Consider the following 15,004-nt stretch of genomic DNA (forward strand, 5'->3'; position numbering starts at 1 on the left):
CTAAAGAACAAGGCTCACACCTGTGCCCACTTGCAGTCCGAAAGCTTTGCGAGTTATTCTGGACCTCATATCCATCATGTATATTCGTGCATGTTCTTCCTTCTGGGCTACAGACAGCTGATAAAGTATCCAGAAGGGACCTGTGATGTTTTCCTTTACGGATATCCCAGGACCAGACCTCATCAGCAATAGGAATCTTGGACTCAATGTCTTCCCCTGTGGATCTGTCACCAAGGGAATATGTTCCATACTTGCAGGACTTTAATTCTAAGTGACAAATATTGATGGCCTATTTCTCCAAGCCAGGTTGGAGAAAAGGGAGAGAAGGATCCGGGATATGGCGGAGAAGTGTTCCAAAGACCTAGCCTTGAGTATCATTTCTGAAAAGGTTTTCAAAAGAGGTGAAAACATGAGGCAGAAACATAACTACAGGAATCAGCATTTGCAATTTCTAAATGCAAGTGATGAGGGAACAGAAGGCAAGCTCAGGACACCCCGCACCCCCCCCCCCCCCACCAAATGGGAAGTCACATTCCTCAGGCTGCCCTAAAGAGAAAGAAAGTTAACCCATAGAGACCACAATCCTGCAAGACTTGAGTGTCCCTCAGTTTACAAATGTCTTAGGCTCTACAAGAACGAAGCATTTCTATCAATAACCTAGCTTCCAGAAGGGAATGTAAATACAATTAAATGTCTTTATAACCTGCAGGCCATAGACAGATACTTCCAGGAATCCAGAAGTTCCCAACTATCTTCATGTTAATGCCTAAGAGGAAAACCAACCTTAACCAGCCTGAACAGTGGCAAGACCTCCGGTTTCCGTGAATCTTCTTTAACATATGAAAATCCTTTTGAAACCTCCCTTTCCTCACCTCCCCCAACCCCATGGTGTATAATCAGCCACCCCTCACAACCCGGGGCAGCAGCTCTTTCTGCCCATGGGTCCTGTCCCCGTGCTTTCATAAACCACCATTTTTGCACCAAAGACGTCTAGAGAATTCTTTCTTGGTGGTCGGCTCCGGACTTCATCCCACTGAACTTCCCCTATATTCCACAACCTCATCACAAGGAATTTCAGGAGAAAAACATGACACAGCCCCTTTGGGACACCAGGCTTACCTGAGAACTGGCCATTTCTTCTTTCACCTCGTCCTCTAGATTTCTTTCTCACAAGGTATTTGTGGAGAAATCACAGCAGCATCCAGAGAAAATGCCCTTAAATACCGACAGCAACAGAGCCCCTTCATCTGTAAACTGCTCACCTGAAGAGAGGACCCTGAAATGGCAGAAACGGCCTAACTTCCTAGTCCTTTCTGTCAGTAGCTTCTATTTGAAGACCAATCCCCGACTTTTCCTTCTCTGTGGCCAGACGCCCACAAATTCAGCTACAGCATAAGACCTATGTGCCGCATGGACGTGACCCACCCCGACTCACGTAGGAGAGACCCTGTTACCTCTTCTTGAGCTGAAGTCTGCTCTCAGCTCTCACAAAATAACAGGAAGCCCTCGTGCTTACCCCTGGCCTCACTGAGAATCACCTGGAGCCCTTCACTAACACAACACTGTTGTTTTCGCCCAAACCAATTGACAGAACCTGAGAGCGAGGCCACTGGTGAGGATCCTTCTTGAAACTCCACACGTGATCCTATTGGGAAGCATTTGGGGAGCTGACCAGGCAGAGCGCGGGGACCAAGGCTGTGGTTGTGGCCAGATTCAGATCGACGTCTTCTCCACTGATCAGAGTTTCCAGAGATTTATACATTCTCCCTCTTTCTGCTACACAGACGGAGACATCCTTAAAAATGAAACTTTCCCTTATAAATACAGACTTTTATCACAAAAGGAAATACATACTGTGTTTCAGAGCTTTTCCAATATCTGCCCTTTCTTTAAAATACCATTAAAATAATCTTGAGGCCAAAGAGACATACTTTAGGGTGACAAAGTGCTCCCCTTTGCTAGATAAATGGTTATTTTCGTAAGTAACTGCCACGCGGTTTTGCAAAGTGATTGTACTGTTTACCCTCCCATCAGTAATACATGAGAATTCTAATTCCTCAACATTCTCTCTGAAATTTGGTGTTTTATCCTTTTTTCTTTATTTTACCCTGTCCAGAAAATAGTGATGTCTCCCTGTAAAATATGAAGCGATCTTCCTACAGTTGTCCTGGTGACTGAATTGGAAACCACTTAAAAGCATCAAGCTGAACAACAATCAAAACAGCTGACTTCAGCGAGACTCCATTTCAAACTAAGTAACCTTTCTTCTCTCTCCTGCAAAGCTCTCCTCCTACCTTCTCAGGAACCTGGTTGCACCCTGAGAACGTGAGGAACAGGGCCAGCAGCACAGACACAATTCCTGTGCAAACCGGCTAGATCCTGCATTTCCCCGCAAACCCCAGCCCCTGACGCTGGGTGGGCTCTCAGGTTTGAAGGTCATGACCTGCGGCGGCCTCCTCTGCTGGCAAAGCAATAAAGCTACTGTTGCTCTTTATCCCCAACTCTGTGTTCCTGTTATATTTTGGGTCTGAAGCAGAGAGGTCAGTTTCTCTAGTTTTTTCATTCAGTAAATTAACATACAGTGTATTACAAGTTTCAGTGGTAGAGTTTACTGATTCATCAGTTGCATACACCACCAAGTGCCCTTTGCATCACGTGCCCTCCTTAATGCCCATCACTCAATTACCCCATCCCCCAACCACCTCCCCTCCAGCAACCCTCAATTTTTTCCCTATAGTGATGAGTCTCTTCCCTACAGTTATGAGTTCGTCTGCCTGATTTTCTCTTATTTTATTTTTCCTTCCCTTCCCCTATGATCCTGTTTTGTTTCTTAAATTCCATGTGTGAGTGAAATAACAGGATAATTATCTCTGATTGACTTATTTCGCTTAGCGTAATACCCTGTAGTTCCTTCCACATCATTGCAAGTGGTAAGATTTCATTTTTTTGATGGCTAATATTCCACTCTATATAAAATATCATCTCTATCCATTCAGCTGTCCCTGGACAACTGGACTCTTTCCATATTTTGGCTATTGGGGACATTGCTCCTGGAATCACTGGGGTGCAGGAGCCCCTTTGGATCACTATGATTGTATCCTTTGGGTAAATAAAGAGTAGTGCATTTGTTGGGTCATTGAGTAGCTCTATTTTTACTTTTTGAGTATCTTCCATACTGTTTTCTAGAGTGGCTGCACCAGTTTGCATTTCCACCAACAGCGTAAGGGGATCCCGTTTCTCTGCAACCTTGCCAACATCTGTTGTTTCCCGACTTCTTAGTTTTACACATTTTGACTGGTGTGAGATGGTATCTCATTGTGATTTTGATTTGTATTTCTCTGATGCTGGGTGATGTTGAGCACTTTTTCATGTGTCTGTTGGCCATTTATATGTCTTCTTTGAAGAAATGTCTGTTCATGTCTTCTGCCCATTTCTTTTTTTTTTTTTAAAGGTTTTATTTATTTATTCATTCGACAGAGAGAGAGACAGCCAGCGAGAGAGGGAACACAAGCAGGGGGAGTGGGAGAGGAAGAAGCAGACTCATAGCAGAGGAGCCTGATGTGGGGCTCGATCCCAGAACGCCGGGATCACGCCCTGAGCCGAAGGCAGACGCTTAACCGCTGTGCCACCCAGGCGCCCCTTCTGCCCATTTCTTGATTGGAATATTTGTTTTTGGGGTGTTGAGTTTGAGAAGCTCTTTATAGATTTTGCATACTAGTCCTTTATCTGATAAGACATTTGCAAATATCGCCTCCTGTTCTGTCAGTTGTCTTTTGGTTTTGTCAACTGTTTCCTTTGCTATGCAAAAGATTTTTATCTTGATGAAGTCCCAATAGTTCATTTTTACCTTTGTTTCCCTTGCCCTTGGAGATGTGTCTAGAAAGAAGTTGCTGTGGCCGAGGTCACAGAGGTTACTGCCTGTGTTCTCCTCTAGGATTTTGATGGATTTCTGTCTCACATGTAGGTCTTTCATCCCTTTTGAGTTTATTTGTATGTATGGTCTAAGAAAATGGTCTAGTTTCATTCTTCTGCACGTGGCTATCCAATTTTCCAACACCACTTTTGAAGAGACTGTCTTTTTTCCATTGGATATTCTTTTCTGCTTTGTTGAAGATTAGTTGACCATAGAGTTAAGGGTCCATATCTGGGGTCTCTATTCTGTTCCATTGATCTGTGTCTGTTTTTGTGCCAGTACCATACTGTCTTGATGATCACAGCTTTGTAATAGAGCTTGAAATTCAGAATTGTGATTCCACCAGTTTTGGTTTTCTTTTCCAACATTACTTTGTCTATTCAGGGTCTTTTCTGGTTCCATACAGATTTTAGGATTATTTCTTCCAGCTCTGAGAAAAAAGTTGATGGTATTTTGATAAGGTAGCATTCAATGTGTAGATTGCTCTGGGTAGCATAGATATTTTAACAATATTTGTTCTTCCAGTCCATGGACATGGACCGTTTTTCCATTTCTTTGTGTCTTCCTCAATTTCTTTCATTAGTGTTTTCAGCATACAAGTTTCCAGCATACAAGTCCTTTACCTCTTCGGTTAGGTTTATTTCTAGGTATCTTAAGGTTTTTGGTGCTATTGTAAATGGAATCGATTCCTTAATTTCTCTTTCTTCTGTCTCATTGTTAGTGTATAGAAATGCAACTGATTTCTGCAATGATTTTATATCCTGCCACTTTCTTCAATTCCTGATTCAGTTCTAGCCATTTTTGGGTGGAGTCTTTCGGGTTTTCTACATAGAGTACCATGTCATCTGCAAAGAGAATTTGACATCTTCTTTGCCAATTTGGACACCTTTTATTTCCTTTTGTTGTCTGATTGCTGAGGCTAGGACTTGTAGTACTATGTTGAACAATAGTGGTGAAATTGGACATCCTATTGTGTTCCTGACCTTAGGGGGAAAGCTCTCAGTTTTTCATCATTGAGCGTGATATTCGCTGTGGGATTTTCATATACGGCTTTTATGATATTGAGGTATTTTCCCTCTATCCCCTCACTACAGAGAGTGTTTATCAAGAAAGGATCGTGTATTTTGTGAAATGCTTTTTCTTTATCGATTAAGAGGATCATATGGTTCTTGTCCTTTCTTTTATTAATGTAGTGTATCACACTGATTGATTTCTGGATGTTGAACCACCCTTGCAGTCCAGGAATAAATCGCACTTGGTCGTGGTAAATAAACTTTTTTAATGTATTGTTGGATGGTAGTGGCTAATGTATTGGTGAGAATTTTTGCATCCATGTTCATCAGGGATATTGGTCTGTAATTCTCATTTTTAGTGGGGTGTTTGTCTGGTTTGGGGATCAGCTTCCTTATTCTCCATTTTTGGTGAGCTGGGCCTCATAGAATGAGTTTGGAAGTTTTCCTTTCATCGGTGTTTTTTGAAACAGCTTCAGAAGAATACAAATTAATTCTTGAAATGTTTGGTAGAATTCCACTGGGAGGCCCTCTAGTCCTGGATTCCCGTTTGTTGGGAGATTTTTGATTACTGCTTCAATTTCTTTGCTGGTTATGGTGTTCTGTTTCTTCCTGTTCAGTTTCAATAGGTTATATGTTTCTAGGAATGCACCCTTTTCTTCCAGATTGCCTAATTTGTTGACATGTTGCTCATAATATGTTCTTTTAATTGTTTATATTTCTTCAGTGTTGGTTGTGATCTCTCCTCTTTCATTTATGATTTTATTTATTTGGGTCCTTTCTCTTTTCAAGAAGTCTGGCTAGGGGTTTATCGATCTTATTAAATCTTTCAAAGAACCAGCTCCTATTTTCATTGATCTGTTCTCTTCTTTTGCTTTCTATTTCACTGATTTCTGCTCTAATCTTTATTATTTCTCTTCTCCTACTGGGTTTGGGGTTTATTTGCTGTTCTTTCTCCAGCTCCTTAGGTGTAAGATTAGGCTGTGTATTTGGGACCGTTCTTGTTTCTTGGTAAAGTCTTGCATTGCTAAATATTTCCCTCTTAGGATTACCCTTGCTACAACCTAAAGGTTCTGAACTGTTGTGTTTTTTTAAATTTTCATTTGTTTCATGATTTTTTAAAAAAATTCTTTAATTTCTTGGTTGACCTATTCCTTATTTGTGACGCGGTATGTGATCTATTCTGGAGAATGTTCCATGCAAACTTAAGAATGTGTATTCTGTTGCTTTAGGATGAAATGCTCTGAATATATCTGTGAAGTCCATTTGGTCCAGTGGGCCAATCAAAGCCTTTGTTTCCTTGTTGATCTTCTGCTTAGATGATCTATCCACTGCTCTGAGTGGGGTGTTGAAGTCCCTTACTATTATTGTATCATTATCGATGTGTTTCTTTTATTTTGTTATTAATTGGTTTATGCAATTGGCTGCTCCCAAGTTAGGGTGCAAAAATATTAACAATTGTTAGATCTTCTTGTTGGATAGAACCTTTTATTATGATATAGTGCCCTTCTTCACCTCTTAGTCTTTAGTTTAAAATCTAGTTTGATATAAGGATTGCTACTCCAGCTTTCTTTTGATGTCCATTAGCATGATAAATGCTTCTCCACCCCCTCACTTTCAACCTGGAGGTGTCTTTGGCTCTAACATGAGTCTCTTCTAAGCAGCATATCAATGTGTCTTGTTTTATCGAATTGGCTACACTGTGTCTTTTGATTGGAACATTTTAGTCCATTTACATTCAGAGTAATTGTGGAAAGATATGAATTTAGCCCCATTGTATTACCTTTACCTATAGAGTCACTGTTTTGTATATTGTCGCTGTTCCTTTCTGGTCTTTCTTCTTTTGGACTCTCTCTTTGCTCAAAGGATCCCCCTTAGTATTTCCTGCAGGCCTTAGTTTAGTGATCACAAATTCCTTTAGTTTTTGTTTGCCCTGGAAGCTCTTTCTCTCTCCTAATGTCATTCTCTCCTAATGTCAGCCTTACTGTATGAAGTATTCTTGCATGCCTATTTTTCTCATTTAGCACTCTGACTATATCATTCCAGTCCTCTCTTGCCTGCCAGGTCTCTGTGGACAGGTCAGCTGCCAGCCTTCTCTTTTTACCCTTGTAGGTTACTGACCTCTTGTCTGGAGCTGCTTCTAGGATTTTCTCTTTATCTCTGATCTTTGCAAGCTTCACTATTCTATGTTGACTTGTTGACTTATTTTTATGGATTTTGATGGGGGTTCTCTGTGCCTCCTGGACTTGAATGCTTATTTCCTTCCCCAGATTAGGTAAGTTCTCAGCTATAATTGTTCAAATAAACCTCCCCCACCCCTTTCTTCTTCCTCTGGGATCCCAGTTATACTAATATTGTGATCTGAATCCTCACTTTGTGATCCAGTAGTTATTTCTCTCTCTTTTTCTCAGCTTCCTTATGCTCCATTTTGTCTTCTGTGTCACTGACACTCTCTTCTGCCTCACTTATCATAGCAGTTGGAGCCTCCTTTTTCAATTGCATCTCAGTAATATCCTTTTAGATTTCGACTTGATTAGATTTTGGTTCTTTTATTTCTCCAGTAGGGGATTTTCCAGTGTCTCTTTGCTTTTTTGAAGCCCAGCTAGTATCTTTATAGCTGTTGATTTGAATTCTAGGTCTGTGTACTTATGTCCATAATGATTAAATCCATGGTAGTGAGTACTGCCCTTGTTCTCTCTTTTGGGGTTTTTCCATCTTGTCATCATGTCCAGAAAAGAATAGATGAACGAGGGAAAAAATACAAAAATAGCAACAACGCCACCAGAAAAAATATACACTAAACAGAAGAAAACAGAAACAAGCAAACACACAAACAAAAAAGCGAGTGAGAGAGAGAAAATAAAATCAAACAAGAAGTAGAACAGAACACAACTAGATCCAAAAACTAGATCCTGGGTGTATCTTGGTTGGCTTGGTAGAAGAAACTAGATCCCCAAATAGGAAAGAAAGAAAAACCTAAATACATAAAAATAAAATTGAATACAATGAAGGGAAGCCAAAAATAAAAAATACATATAAAACCTAAATGTAAAAATGAAAATTAAAAATGACTTTTAAAATAATTGATAAAATAAGAAAATAGCTGAAAAACTATGTATAACTGAAAGACTAAAGAATAATGAGAAAAATCCATAAATGCTATATACTGTTTTCCTGAGAGCTGGAGTTTTGGAGTTCTCTATGACCAGTATACATGGTAAAAGAGGAAGTTCTTGCTGGTCTTCTTGGGAAGGGGCCTGTTGCACTGATTCTCGTGTCTACTGGATGGAACTGCACTGCCCTTGCTAAGGGGTCAGGGTCAGAGTCAGGGTCAGTCTAGGTGGCTCTGGATTGTGCTATGTTGCTGTTTTGATGCCTGAAGGCCACTGGGGAGGATGAAAATGGTGATGTCCCAATCTCTAGCCAAGGAATTGAAAGTTTGTGGCCCCCACAGAAAAGCAGGCACCCGTCTCCAGGGTTTCCATCCGAATTCTGTGTTCACCCAGCCTGTGACCAAGGACTTTTTATTCATTCAGGCATGTGATCCCATTTCAGGTCTCCAAAGATTACAGACTTCTGAGTCATGGACCTGCACCGTACCTCCTGGGGCAAGGAGGGGGGCCTTGCCGTAATTCAACCTCTTGCTGGTCCCCTGCTTGGAGATCGGTCGCCCACTGTGCAGCAGTTCTCGGTTTATGGCAACACCGAGCTGAACGCTGGTGCCTGGACTCGCTCTTTTCAGCCAACTTCCCCACTCCAATGCTTGGGAACTCTGCCATACCCAAGCAGCCCCGTTCTTTGTGTGAGCCCCGGGGATCCTGAAACCACACTGTCCCACCTGGGATTCCATGCCTCTTTGCCACCTGAGCACCTTCCAGGCAGACTTCTAAAAGTTTCCATTTGCACTCTGCTGCTTATAGCCCGTTCCAGGACCCAGCTTATGGAGGCTCTGTCCCCCTGCAGTTTATTTTCCAATATTTTGCCTTGGATTCACTTCTCCTCACCTCCTACCTTGCAAAAAGTGGTTACTTCACTATTTGTAGCAATTCTTTTATCAGGTCTCTGAGTGATTTGGCAGGTTTTCAGAATGATTTGGTAACTGTCTGGCTGAATTCCAGGAACCAGACAAAATTAGGTTCTCCTACTCTGCCATCATAATCCCTCGCCCCCCAGGTCAGTTCATACAACAAAATGAATGTGGAGGAGAGGAAAACTTGTTTTTCTCTTCCATTCTCAATTCTTTGGATGGTCTAAGAACCTTATGTAAGACAGACTCACGAGAAAAAAATAAAGGGAACCTCAAAGACATGAGGCTCACAGACAGGAGACTGATGTTTACATGCCACTGTGACTTAAGGAGGAGGCAAGGTTTAGAATTTCAAACAAGGGGATGTATATTCACAGGAAAAAGGAAAGAGCAAATATATGTCAAACAATGGTTTGCCTCTCCCGGCAGGCAACTTTTTATGATATGAAAAGATAATCTCTGGCATCAGCTCTCTTCTTGAGTTTCCCACCTAATTTGTGAGCAGACTCACAAAAGAAGGGAATAATGCCATTTGCAGCAACAGAATAAACCTAGAAGACATTTTTTTAAGGTTACTTAGAAGCCATGCCTTGGCCCCTCTGGCCAATTTAGCTGTCTTTAAATTTTAGCAAGCACCTTTACCCTGCATGATTGGTGAACTAAAACTTTCTTTGTACATCTATACATCACGCATTGTTTCCTAGAAAGCCTGGGAATCAAACCTTCCGGCACAATCTCCCCCTCAGGCACCATACACACCCTCCAAGCACCTCCATACCGTCTGTAGGTGGCGCCAGTGAGTCGGCAGGCACCAAGAAACGTTAGGGACTGCTGTGCTCCTCTCTTACTGATTCACGGCCCGAAAGTTCCTTTAAAAATTGCGAGGGCAAGGCAGAAAACTTACAGTTGGTTTTGGACATGAGTCTGTCTTTTTCCCAAGTGGATGGCCTCCTGAATAAAGCTCATATACCTTTCCAATCAAAAATTGTGCCTTGACCATTGGATTTTTGAGGGGCCAGCAGGGGAACGTGGATTATTTTCATAACAAAATTGTGGAATCATTGACCACAATGGTAAGAAAGGATTCTTGAGATGTTTTATGGTGCAACTTAGTTCGTTTATTCAAGTAACACAGGAACAGGACTTGTCCTCAGGAGGAGCTCCACTTTTTTTTTTCTTTTTTCTAAGGATTTTATTTATTTGAGGGGTAGGGGCAGAGGGCCCACAAGTGTGTGTTTTTTGGGGGGGGGGAGCAGAATCAGAAGGAAAGGAAGGAGACTCCATGCTGAGTGGAGAGCCTGAGGCAGGGATGGATCCCAAGAACCTGAGATCATGACTCGAGCGGAAGTAAGACACTTAACTGACTGAGCCAACCAAGCACCCCAAGCGCTACAATTTTAATGTTGAAAGCAGGTAGTTTATGCTTAGTGCTCAAGGGGGTGGGGTTATGCATGGAGTATTACATCATAAATGTTTCATCAAACTTCTTTTTTAAAGATTTATTTATTTTAGGGATGGCGTGAGAGTGGGGGGAGGGCAGAGGGAAAGGAGAGACAGTCTTAAGCAGACACTGTGCTGACCTGGAAGCCCAACACAGGGTTCATTCCACCATCCTGAGATGATGACCTGAGGCAGTATCATGACTCGGCCACTTGACAGACTGAGCCACCCCAGCAACCCTCTCAGGTTTATACTCGTGAACTGACTTTTGCAAAATTTCTAAGATGCTTATTCAGTTCAATATTGATTATTATCAATATCAATATTAACTATTAACAGTCAATATTCAATATTAACTATTGGTGAGATGTACAGGACTCATGACACCATTGAAGAATGTAGAAACCGGCAAATATGTGATCCTTATCAAAACTATGCAGGCTATAGGTCAGCCTGCTGGGCTAAAATGAACATTTTTCTGTTTCTCTTACCCTTTCACCAATGACCAATTTTTTGTCCTTAAATTTTTCATTTTGGACTTTCAGGTTTTTATTTAAATTTCAGTTAGTTAACAGTGTAATATTAGTTTCACGAGTAGAATTTAGTGATTTATCATTTATATACAAAACACAGTGCTCAACACAAGGGCCCTCCTTAACATCCATCACCCCCTCATCTGAACCCCCCTCCAACAACCCTCAGTTTGTTCACTGTATTTAAGAATCTGTTTCGTGGTTTCCCCATCATTCCCCCCCCATGTTCATCTGTTTCATTTATCTTCCACATGAATGAACTCATAAGGTATTTGTCTTTCTCTGTCTGACAATGTCACTTAGCTTAATACATAGCCTCCATCCAAGTCGTTGCAAAGGGCAAGATCTCCTTATTATTTATACCTGAGTAGTATCGGTCCTTCAGTCCTTAAGGGTGTTGAAGGTAAAGGCTTCATCTTTTGTAATGTCTTGTAACTTCCAATACATCAAGTCATTTCTATTAAGTTTGCAGAGCTTCAGGAAAAAGGCAGTTAGTTTTACTCCTCACACAATTCCAAGTCACAAAGGTGGGAGAAAAATGAAAACGTTAGCTTGGGGATGACACTAGAAGAAATCAGGATCTAGTCCACATTACAATGAATGGTATTAAAATCTTTTATCTACAAACATGTGTTATTGGAACATAGTTTTCTCTATCATCACCCTCATTTTTACGAAACATACCAAATTAACATTAATTTCATTGAAAATAAATCTAGTTCAAGGACGAAAAGTTGGCCTGATTATTTACACAGCGCACCAAGAAGAGAGGTTTGATGGACAGACTCTTTAAAACCAGTCTTGTTCAATGTTTCGTAATGAACCTCTACATTGAACTTGTAATAGCCTCTCTAGGCCAGAAGCCAAGACAAATACATCACCAGATGTTGCCTGTGATATGGATAGATTCGGGTAAATTTCTCTCTTCTTGAGGTTCCCCAGATAAGCAGGTTCCTGCACCTGTTAGGAAATGAGCCTCTTGGGGCTTGTGGGGGGCTTAGTCAGTTAAGTGTCTGCCTTCAGGCAGGTCGTGATCCCAGGGTCCTGGGAATGAGTCCTAAGTTGGGCTCCCTCTCCCCCTACCCCTCCCTGCTTGTGTTCTGTCTCTCTCTCACTCATTCTCTCTCTCAAATAAATAAAATCTTAAAAAAAAAAAAAAAAAGGAAATGATCTTCTTTAGTGACCTGGTAAGGTTGCTGGGAACTCTGTAAACAAGGTATCAGGCTATTTCCAAGGGGACTTTATTGACTCCATGAATTCAGTCTCAGTCCCTTAGAGCTGTCTCGTCATATCCGAGTTTATGCAGCTCTTTCTGAGCTGTGACATTACAGTCAAAACTGTGGTAATACAGGGGCGTCTGGGTGGCACAGTCAGGTAAACACCTGACATTGGCTCAGGTCATGATCAGGGTCCTGGGCTGGAACACTATGTTGAGCTCCACGCTCTGCCGGGAGTCTGCCTGTCTCACTCCCCCACCCCCACTCGTGCTCACTCAGGCTTTTTCTCAAATGAATTAAATCTTCAAAAAAACAATTTAAAAAACCTTGGTTATATAACAGTATTTCAAATGACTTTCTGTCATACGTATAACAGATTTTTATGAAATTTAGCATCTACATGTGATGGCATAAAAATTTAAGAATAGTTACTGAGAATTTCTGAATTTAGGAGGAATCAGAAAGGGAGAAAAGATAAATGTTTCAATTTGTTTACAAAGGTATATTTTGGGGGCGCCTGGGTGGCGCAGTCGTTAAGCGTCTGCCTTTGGCTCAGGGCGTGATCCCGGAGTTCTGGGATCGAGCCCCACATCAGGCTCCTCCGCTGGGAGCCTGCTTCTTCCTCTCCCACTACCCCTGCTTGTGTTCCCTCTCTCGCTGTCTGTCTGTCTCCCTGTCAAATAAATAAATAAAATCTTTTTTTTAAAAAAAGGTGTATTTTGTGTACTGTGAATCAGTCAACCAAAGACAAAAAGTTTCTTAAATCTGTTTAAAAAAAACCATTTTTTAAGTTTTTTGTTTAAATTCCACTTAGTTAACATACAAGGTAACATCTGTTTTAGATTTACAATAGTGACTGTACAATTCCAAGCAACACCCCGTGCTCATCATAAGGACAATCCTTAATCCCCATCACTTATTTAATGCACGCACCTACCCATGTCCACCCTGGCAACTATCAGCTTGTTCTCTAAAGTTAAGAGTCTGTTTCTTGGTTGCCTCTTCCTTTTTTTCTTTCCCATTGCTCAATTGTTTTGATTTTTGAATTCCAAGTATGAGTGAAATCATGTGGTATTTGACTTCTGTGACTTATTTCACTTAGCAGAATGCTCTCTACCTCCATCCATGTGTGGAAATGCCAAGATTTCATGACTTACAGGTTGATGAATATTCCCTTCTATATATACCCCAAATCTTTATTCATTCTGTAGTCAACGAACACTTGGGCTGGACTGTTTGAACAGAAATGCGTCCTGCCTCTCAGTTGAACTGCTCCTCCAACAAATCCCTACCATGGACAGCGCCAGAGCCTGGGACTATACTCATCATGGCACTGAGGAAACGGAAGACAGTCCCCCAGAGCACTGAAGCGGCTTCCCTGAAGGATGACCCAATTACAGTGATCTAACCTTGATTGGGGTCATCTACCTGGGATACTACTGTTTGCGTGCAAGCGCAGAACATGCCTTCCTGATCCTATTCTCCTCTTCGGAAAGCTTGATCTCGAACATCTATTCTGCCATGTGACATTTTAAAGCTATGCCCAAATAACTGCATTGCATCATCCAATACCCTCATCTTTCCCTTGCCACTCATCTAGGCCTGGGGAAATTCAGTAATTGACATCCAACATCATTAGTCCTCAGGAAGACACAGGAATTCAATCAATTCATGAAGATAAAGTAGGACTTCGCGACTCCTCAGAAAGCCACATTTGCCAATTCCTTTTCCCCATTACAGGCATTCATCAGATGACGCCACCAAGAGCTGCCCTGTGCCATTGAAGTGACTGAAGTGAGCCACCTCCGATTTCCTCCCCACATTGGAAAGTTCTTCACATTTTCTGGTAATAGGTCTTATCTGTCTAAAGATGGTGCTTCATCAAGTTTTGCTTATACTCACATGCCACATCCTACTGTGACTGTCTGAATTAATACCCATTGGCCTTCCATCGCTCTGATCTCAACTAGGTGTTTAGTGAGGACACCCTTGGCAAAACACAGGAAAAAAAGAATGGTTGTGATGCCTTTGTACCTGGAAACATAAATGAGGAAACATACAACAGGAGATTTAGAGAAACTAGAGAAAAAAACAAGTAGAAGGTATTTTTCTAAATCCAGGGAGTCTGCTGTGCAACACGGGACACTTGTTGCATGCTCATTCCTCATCTTAAATATTTTCTCTTACCTGGGCTACCACATCACTCTTACTGGGATAGGTTGCTCTTACTTATGGGGTATCTATTACACACCCAACACAGTCAGTCATATATGCACGGATACTTCATATGCACATGAAGAAAACACCTCCACATATGACATGGGGCACATAGCTTCACTTGGGGCCATGGTGAAGTGCTTTCGAGTCCCAGGACTAAGTACAGATTAGGCCATTCAAACTAAAGCAGGCTTAGTTAAGCTCTGTGGGAGTCTTCTCCAAGGGACATGGGAAGGGAACGCTTTGGGGAAAAAGGAGAGACGGTTGCTCACAAGGACAGAATGAAGATGTCATCAGAAGTTAACATTAACTTGGGACTCTGCAGTGTGTTGTCTCGGGATTGCACTAGTGAGAATGGCTAATGTCAGTCAAGGCCCCTGCAGAAGTACTGCCTACACAAAATGGATGCGAAGTAGCAATAACACAGAGGACGTAAGCAACACACTCTACAATCCCTCTACGTTATATACCTCTAATATACCCACAATAACACTGCAGTTTTCACCAAGAGGAGAAAATCATACGACAGACTAGGGTAAAAATAATCACACATTATATAAACCTTCAGTTCACTGAGAAAATGGATTCCTAGGTATATTATTTCCACTCCATTACCAAATAGTTGATAGTTACCATCAGTTACCTAC

At 41.5% G+C, this 15,004-nt stretch overlaps 1 protein-coding gene across 3 annotated transcripts in view; it reads left to right on the forward strand.

Moving 5' to 3' along the window:
- LOC113247438 (KRAB domain-containing protein 5-like) overlaps positions 1 to 15,004 on the forward strand; it is a 342,457-nt gene that overhangs the window by 41,314 nt on the left and 286,139 nt on the right. The gene's annotated exons all lie outside the window — the stretch shown is intronic.

Source organism: Ursus arctos, unplaced genomic scaffold (assembly GCF_023065955.2).
Source record: "Ursus arctos isolate Adak ecotype North America unplaced genomic scaffold, UrsArc2.0 scaffold_19, whole genome shotgun sequence".
NCBI lineage: Eukaryota > Metazoa > Chordata > Mammalia > Carnivora > Ursidae > Ursus > Ursus arctos.